This window comes from Schistocerca cancellata, chromosome 6 (genome assembly GCF_023864275.1).
Source record: "Schistocerca cancellata isolate TAMUIC-IGC-003103 chromosome 6, iqSchCanc2.1, whole genome shotgun sequence".
In the NCBI taxonomy this organism is placed as follows: Eukaryota; Metazoa; Arthropoda; class Insecta; order Orthoptera; family Acrididae; genus Schistocerca; species Schistocerca cancellata.
The window spans coordinates 426,683,466-426,692,987 of NC_064631.1; positions in this window are offsets into that span (position 1 = coordinate 426,683,466).

Genomic DNA, 9,522 nt, shown 5'->3' on the forward strand with positions numbered 1-9,522 from the left:
ATTATAACAACAAAACTTCATACTCGTGTGGACTGAGAGAGAACAGTGACAGACCGATTAATTTCGACAGTTCAGAGTTGGTGTTATAAATGAAAGAGGCAAGCAACTACAGATCGTAATGGCACAAATGACGGCGTTACTAACATACCTGACGAAAATGCTGCATCGCGACTTCAGTAGCCATGTGTTTCCCCGCTGCGGTGTCTGTGTATACCTCTCGCCTACACCAACCTCCGAAGAGAGTAGCCATGAAACACAAGTTCGCCAAGCGGTCGGTAGAGAGCAGCATCACTTTTGCGCGCCCATCGCGGTGTAGTTAATTCCTCGAGCGCTAGAAAGCAGCACTGCAGTTTTACCTCTCAACGATTTGTTTCCGTCAAGTGGGCGGCGATCGACGAATTGCCGAGAGCACAAAGAAACTGGGAACTATTTTGAACAACATGTGCCACTGTCTCCACGTGGCGGTTTCCGAATTTGAGGAACCGGTGGAAGAAAAGACATACGAAATAAAAAGAGTGCTGTGGATCCAGCTCACTTCACTCTGTTATCTGTTCGTATACAGTACTCTTCCTTACGCCTTAAGATTTGTGTGCAAGTTTTATAATAGTTTGTAGCCATATGCATACAGCTAATGTATTCCTGTACCATTTGTCTTACAACCATGGTGTTCATGAAATCTCTTTTGCGTTGAGGCACACACCGTAGTAAGTGTAAGAGCGTTCAAACGGGAAAGATACCGAATAAAGTGTTAAACGAACTTAATTGTCAGTTTCAACGAAGAAGCCCTTTCAAACCGACAGTGACAGATCTTTCATATGGGGTGTATTTTAGAGTAGAAGAGAATGTAACAACTCGGTAGGAAGCTTGTGCGTTAGTGCCAACAATCTAAGGACGCGATCAGCCAAATTTGAATCCCCAAAAGCAGTCACGCAGCTATACTCGAAGGAATTCGCAAGTAAAATCATTTTGACAACCATTTGCCGAAGAATGATGAGCTCGTGAAGAAAGTAACATGCATCTAGGTTAGTGTTTCATGAAGTGTTTTTGACACTCCCACAGTAAATATTCAAAATTGGCGAATAAGCATTTTCTAACTACGATTATGATAGGTCCATTTAGTTTTATACTTGTTAACAAATGGAATCTTTTTTTTCTGTATCTGGGTTCTAGGTAGGTGTAGTCACCAAATTTTGGGATGCTGGATTCTGGGGTGCAATCAGAATTTCTTTATTCACGTCACATCTCTGAGATTCAAAATACTGATAAAATCACTTCGATTTAATTTCGTATGTGATGAATATCAATGAAACCGAATTACGATCAGGAAACCCGAAAATTGTACGAAAAATTACATAAAAAATCATAACTGTCAGCACATTACACAGAAAGTCACTTGTATCACCGAAACAGTATTCATATTTAGAAACGTTAACGTGTTATGAAGTTAAATGTCAATTTATTTGGAGAAAAAGAATGAGGATGCTTTCCTTTTGCAAAAGTGCTCACCAGTCTCTCTAAACAAAAACCAAAAGTAAATCATCATTATAGAAGGCTTCTAGCGTCGTCCATAGTGATGTTCCATGTAAGTATTCACCATGTTAATCGCTAACGGTACCCAAGTTTTGAGGAAAAAAAAAAAAAAGAATTGTGAAAGTAAACAGTGTTATTTTCATGTCATTTTACACCCCATTTTTTGTGGTTGCCGAACATGTCAGTCACTACAGAAACATAATTTCTCTTATCTTCTGTTCTCCAAAAAGCCACGTACTGTGGCACTGAAAGAAGTCTAAGCATGCGTTAGTTTAGTAACAGAGATGCTTCAAACTGATGTCACTTGTTTTGAGAAAACTAATTACAATTGGTCGAAAACCTCACCCTATTAATCAAGAGCTTTTGCAAAAGTCTTCATCGGGTCTAGTTTAGTATGAAATGGAGGCAGTACGACTTCAGTTGGTAAAATAATGGTTTGCTCTTAACATTTCCCTTCCTACAGTATACATGGTTGTTCATAAGTACGTCTGCTTCAGCGGATGCCCGCGCGAAAAGCTCAAGACATACGGAAAACAGACACATGCCAGTGGATAGGGCATCTACTGGTGCTTAATATGTGCACCATTTGTGATACGGCAAACATCAATACCTGCGTGTAATTCACTGAAGTTGCTGAGACGAATTGCCGGGGAAGGCGTGACAGCAGCGCGCTTTGCACCTTGTTCATTGGGTTGCCTATCTGCAGGAAGCAACTAATTCGCTGCGCAATACAGAGCATATGATTTGTCTACGATGGTGTACTGAAAAGTAATGCCTCCGAATTTTTTATGTGAAGACTCTTAAACCTTTTTAAATAAAACAAAAGTTATTGGCATTCTACATACACTACTGGCCATTAAAATTGCTACACCACGAAGATGACGTGCCACAGACGCGAAATTTAACCGACAGGAAGAAGATGCTGTGATATGCAAATGATTAGCTTCCCAGAGCATTCACACAAGGTTGGCGCCGGTGGCGATACCTACAACGTGCTGACATGTGGAAAGTTTCCAACCGATTTCTCATACACAAACAATAGCTGATCCGCGTTGTCTAGTGAAACGTTGTTGTGATGCCTCTTGTAAGGAGGAGAAATGCGTACCATCACGTTTCCGGCTTTGATAAATGTCGGATTGTAGCCTATCGCAATTGCGGTTTATCGTATTGCGACATTGCTGCTCGCGTTGGTCGAGATCCAATGGCTGTTAGCAGAATATGGAATCGGTGGGCTCAGGAGAGTAATGCGGAACGCCGTGCTGGATCCCAACGGCCTCGTATCACTAGCAGTCGAGATGACAGGCATCTTATCCGCATGGCTTTAACGGATCGTGCAGCCACGTCTCGATCCCTGAGTCAACAGCTGGGGACGTTTGGAAGACAACAACCATCTGCACGAACAGTTCGACGACGTTTGCAGCAGCATGGACTGTCAGCTCGTAGACCATGGCTGCGGTTACCCTTGACGCTGCTTCACAGACAAGAGCACCTGCGATGATGTACTCAACGACGAACCTGGATGCACAAATGGCAAAACGTCATTTTTTCGGATGATTCCAGGTTCTGTTTACAGCATCATGATGGTCGCATCCGTGTTTGGCGACATCGCGGTGAACGCACATTGGAAGCGTGTATTCGTCGTCGGCATACTGGCGTATCACCCAGCGTAACGGTATGGGGTGCGATTGGTTACACGTCTCGGCCACATCTTGTTCGCATTGACGGCACTTTGAACAGTGGACGTTACATTTCAGATGTGTTACGGCCCGTGGCTCTACCCTTCATTCGATCTCTGCGAAACTCTACATTTGAGCAGGATAATGCACGACCGCATGTTGCAGGTCCTGTACGAGCCTTTCTGGATACAGAAAATGTTCGACTGCTGCCCAGATCTCTCACCAATTGAAAACGCCTAGTCAATGGTGACCGAGCAACTGGCTCGTCACAATACACCAGTCACTACTCTTGATGATCTGTGGTATCGTGTTGAAGCTGCATGGGCAGCTGTACCTGTACACGCCATCCAAGCTCTGTTTGACTCAATTTCCAGGCGTATCAAGGCCGTTATGACGACCAGAGGTGGTTGTTCGGGGTACTGATTTCTCAGGATCTATTCACCCAAATTGCGTGAAAATGTAGTCACATGTCAGTTCTAGTATAATATATTTGTCGAATGAATACTCGTTTATCATCTGCATTTCTTCTTGGTGTAGCAATTTCAATGGCCAGTAGTGTATTTATTCTTCATTTCTACATCTTTATTTATCAACATAGTCACCTTGGCAATGAACACATTTCTCCCAACGAGAGACCAATTTGTTGATACCGTCAATGTTGATTGTTTGATTTTTTGACAGAGCCAAAACATCACCTCCGCTTGTGCCGCTTCAAACCTATTAAACTGAAGTCCTCGAACGTGTTGTTTCAGTTTTGGTAACAGATGTAAACCTGATGCGCCCAAGTCGGTATTGTACAGAGGATGATCGATGACAGTGAATCCAAATTTCCAGATTGCTGCAGATATTGCAGCACATGTGTGTGGTCTAGCATTGTCATGCTGAAGGGGAGGGTGTCCATGTGTGGACAAACTCTTAGAATTCGTGCTTTGAGGTATCTGAGAGTCTCTCACTCACAGTAATAATAACACTGCACATCGCCTAGTGGCACGCTACAATCGGGAGCCCTCTAGCAACAAAGGGCTGCAAATATGTAGACACAAAGAATAAAGATCGGTATCGGTATCGAAATGAAAACCACAGTGAAAATAAAAAAATAAAAAACTGATTCGCAACAGTTAGCCACACCTTCTAGCTGGCTCTCTAAACAGTCGCAGCTCCGACTTGGACATTTGTCGTGGCCTTGTACGAGCTTTCCAGTATCCTCGTCACACAAAGCAGCCGCCTGTGCTTTCCGGCGATTCTCTACGCTGGTCTGCCTTTCGTTGTTTGCACCAAAATGATGTCTTCGTAGACAGCGGTTCATGTGAGCACAGATGAAGAGCGGAGGGAGCCAATTAAGGGTAGTATTGTGGGTGATTAATCACTTCCCATTGAAAACGCTGCAGGAGCGTCTTTATTGTCCCTGCAGAATGCGGCTGAAAAGTGTCTTGAAAAAAGAAATGCATGGCACTTATGTTATGTGGGCTGTATAGCTTCAGGCGAAATCTCTATCAGATCCACATACTTCGCGGGAAACACTGTTGTTTTAGGCATTTCTAATGATCACTTCGTTTTCATATAAAAATTGGGAGGCATTACTTTTCTGTACGCCCTCATACGTGTTCTGATATGCCTGCCCACTACTGCAACAACGTCACGGCACTTGTTACAAATCGAAATTTGGAGAAATGCCCTATTCAATTATGTGTGTCTGTTTTATGTACGTCTTTTAGTTTTCCCGCAGTCGTGTTCTGAAATACCAGAGGTATTTATTAATAACCCTGCACATTGGTTACCTAGGCCATTCCTTGACACTGTAGTAGTTTCTGATGTCATGGCTATCCCACAAACACCGAAAACAACTGTATTTTTTTATCCTAGCCTGTAATTGTAAAAGCATCCTATCTACTTTTAAATCACATCTGATTATGCGCCGATGATCTTTATATTTGGTGGCCTCCAGCAACATGATCATGTTTTTGAAATATGTTTCCTTTTTATCCACTGAATGATCTAAAGGTATTGATTGAAATTTCTTGGCATAATGCAGTAACATAGCTATTAAACTAGTTTAAACGAATCACTTATCAATCATCAACGTCACGGGTTATGCTCAGTACCCTAGTCTTGCCTCGAACCATTCACATAACGTGCAGACGCACAATGAAGAAGGTTACGCTGAACACTCAGTCTTGCCTTTAAACATGCAAGTACGTGCACATGCACATTGAATCTTTACTTTCAGAGTATGAAGACAAAGCATTATTTCTAATTCTGAACGTTGACATTCTTGTTCCTTGAGCTAAAAGATTCTGTTGCTGCGATCTAGAGTCCAGAATTTCAGTTTATTATTTAGGCTATTTCAAACCAAATCTCTTATAAGGGCATTCAAATGAAAATATATCAGAAGGGTAAGTCAGCTGTTTATTATTTCAACAGTAATCGCCGTAACTGTTAATACATTTATTCCATTGCGAAACAAGGCAGTCATTGCCTTCAAACAAGGATGTTTCCTGTTGCCTACTGTAATGTAATCAAGTCAATAACACAATGAGAAATGTACGATACCAGTGAGTATCGATATCTTCAGTTGCATTTAAATAACTTCGTATACACACATATTCATAAAAAATCAGTTGTCTCGTATTTAAATATTCATATTATACATATCTGAATTAATGTTGAAGCATTATATTTCAGTTTTTAAATTACTTTATTAGTTGTTTCGAAGATCTACCAGCGATTATTATCGACAAAGTTGTAAACTTTCAGTTTTTATGCTACACTCCTGGAAATTGAAATAAGAACACCGTGAATTCATTGTCCCAGGAAGGGGAAACTTTATTGACACATTCCTGGGGTCAGATACATCACATGATCACACTGACAGAACCACAGGCACATAGACACAGGCAACAGAGCATGCACAATGTCGGCACTAGTACAGTGTATATCCACCTTTCGCAGCAATGCAGGCTGCTATTCTCCCATGGAGACGATCGTAGAGATGCTGGATGTAGTCCTGTGGAACGGCTTGCCATGCCATTTCCACCTGGCGCCTCAGTTGGACCAGCGTTCGTGCTGGACGTGCAGACCGCGTGAGACGACGCTTCATCCAGTCCCAAACATGCTCAATGGGGGACAGATCCGGAGATCTTGCTGGCCAGGGTAGTTGACTTACACCTTCTAGAGCACGTTGGGTGGCACGGGATACATGCGGACGTGCATTGTCCTGTTGGAACAGCAGGTTCCCTTGCCGGTCTAGGAACGGTAGAACGATGGGTTCGATGACGGTTTGGATGTACCGTGCACTATTCAGTGTCCCCTCGACGATCACCAGTGGTGTACGGCCAGTGTAGGAGATCGCTCCCCACACCATGATGCCGGGTGTTGGCCCTGTGTGCCTCGGTCGTATGCAGTCCTGATTGTGGCGCTCACCTGCACGGCGCCAAACACGCATACGACCATCATTGGCACCAAGGCAGAAGCGACTCTCATCGCTGAAGACGACACGTCTCCATTCGTCCCTCCATTCACGCCTGTCGCGACACCACTGGAGGCGGGCTGCACGATGTTGGGGCGTGAGCGGAAGACGGCCTAACGGTGTGCGGGGCCGTAGCCCAGCTTCATGGAGACGGTTGCGAATGGTCCTCGCCGATACCCCAGGAGCAACAGTGTCCCTAATTTGCTGGGAAGTGGCGGTGCGGTCCCCTACGGCACTGCGTAGGATCCTACGGTCTTGGCGTGCATCCGTGCGTCGCTGCGGTCCGGTCCCAGGTCGACGGGCACGTGCACCTTCCGCCGACCACTGGCGACAACATCGATGTACTGTGGAGACCTCACGCCCCACGTGTTGCAATTCGGCGGTACGTCCACCCGGCCTCCCGCATGCCCACTATACGCCCTCGCTCAAAGTCCGTCAACTACACATACGGTTCACGTCCACGCTGTCGCGGCATGCTACCAGTGTTAAAGACTGCGATGGAGCTCCGTATGCCACGGCAAACTGGCTGACACTGACGGCGGAGGTGCACAAATGCTGTGAAGCTAGCGCCATTCGACGGCCAACACCGCGGTTCCTGGTGTGTCCGCTGTGCCGTGCGTGTGATCATTGCTTGTACAGCCCTCTCGCAGTGTCCGGAGCAAGTATGGTGGGTCTGACACACCGGTGTCAATGTGTTCTTTTTTCCATTTCCAGGAGTGTATATGTCTGTCGTGGTGGTAACGTTATGTGAAGTGGACAATCTCGGTAGAAGAGCTATTGTAAATGGAGATAATATGTTTTTGTAATACTACTGAAAACAGAAGTACTTTGTGTTAATATTTCAGTGTGAGTGAATATTAGCGACTATGGCCCATTTCGAAGGTTATAAACCTTATTTTTTTAATAATCATTGGTAGCCATCTGAATAGCACAATCATTTCATCAGTTAATTTTTCTCCGTATCAGAAATAAGAGCCGAGACGAGCTTCATATCCCACAGAAGACAACGAGGCCACTAACAAAATAGTAACGTAAGTAATATTTTATAGCTCTAAACGTAGATGAGGAATTCGGGCCAGGTTAATTAAAATAAAGGATCAGCGTCTGCTTCGAAGGCAATTCATTGAACATCAAGCATTGAAGACCCATTACATTACTGAAACATGATTATACGCAGGCAAGAACCTATTCATTCGAAGCAAATCGACGGACACGGTGGACCAACATGTTGCCAACGTTATTTCGACTGCGTTGCAAAAGTTTCATTGGGAACCATCCCCCATACTGTCCTGATCTCTCCCCATGTGATTTCCATATTTCTGGAGCCCAGAAAAGATAACATCCTTGGCCATCGATTTGTTTCGAACAGAGGGGTGCCCGCATGGGTACAATCACGCTGCCTTGGGCAACCGCGGAAATTTTTCCATGAAGGCATTTACTGTCTTGTCTCACAGTGGTATAAATTTGTCGATAGTTAAGACAATTAGTTTGGAAATAGTAAATCGTTTACTTATTTTTTTCCATCTGTCTCGTTTTCGTTTGAGTGCCTCTTACACTTTCGTCTGAGATATGAGGTGAGGTAACGTATCTTGCGATTTAAGGATATTCTTGTTCCCAGGTCTAGCATCTCGTTCACTTTCATTAGATATACCGTATGTATAGGCCAGATTTAATTTCCAAATCGGAGTGAGATATAGGCAATCCTTCACAATGAGGCGTAGGTTTACTTACTAAGGACACACCAGGGTCTGTAATACTACGTTTGGTTTTACCGTAATGGCTTGTTATACTTGTCGTGCAAAAATATGATTGTTTATGATCTCTTGGCTGTCTCTAAACCATTGGAACAGCAAACGGCGTGACAGCGATTTCCTCTCATCTATTATACAAGTTGGTTGTGCAGGTTACGCAAGCAATGTTCGGCGCGAACGTTTTATTCTGGTCGGCAAGAGAACAATCGAAGTTCAGTTTATGAGCTTTATTTACTTTCTCTCTGGTTTCCTTTGTTTTCTTGGAGTGAGCTTACCTCACACATAACAGACGTTATCGGGACTACTTGCACAGGCGCACGCCTTACTAGCAGTAAGAGTTTCACGGCCTTTAACAGTAATAATAATAAAATAAATAAATAAAAGTCGCTGCCTTGCGACTGACATGGCACCGCAAAGAGCATAACAAAAGTAAATTTAACACGTTAAGTGAAAACGATATGTCACAACGTAACTGTACTGCATAAAAAAGATGAAATCTTACTTCTGGTGGTGTAACAAAGGCATGTGGAAACGTATGGTTAACTGAAGGGGGAACAGCAGGGTTACGGTCGAAAAATCTCGAAATTTTTTATTACGGAATTCGAATGTATTTACATTGAAGAATCATTCCGCAAAATATTATGCTCGAACTCCAAAAAGTAACGACACTGTGAGCGTTTGAAGTCGAGCGCGCACGGCATGCCTCGGCGTCAGAGAACCGCTTCCGCACTCACGCTCCCGTCGTTTCGTCCGCGAGAAGTTTGGAGCTGATTCCAAAGGTTCAAATGTTTACCAATCTCTCGAGCACATAGTAGACTTTTACTTTTCACATTTGGAGATACGCTCCAAAAATAATATCCAGCGAAGCGAAATTGACACATTGCTTCAAATTTGTCTATTCAATGTAGACCATACTGCATTAATACACGTGGCAAATGCCCTTCAAATCAAACTCGGCGATGAAATGGGCCGAGTCTGTGAAGACAAAGGCCAACAGCGATGCGCGATGCGCTCAGCGACGAAAAGGGCTTTGAGGACCTAGATGGGGGCAGAAAGCGGTCATCCACTAGCCGGGCCGATACCTATTATGAACCAGGCA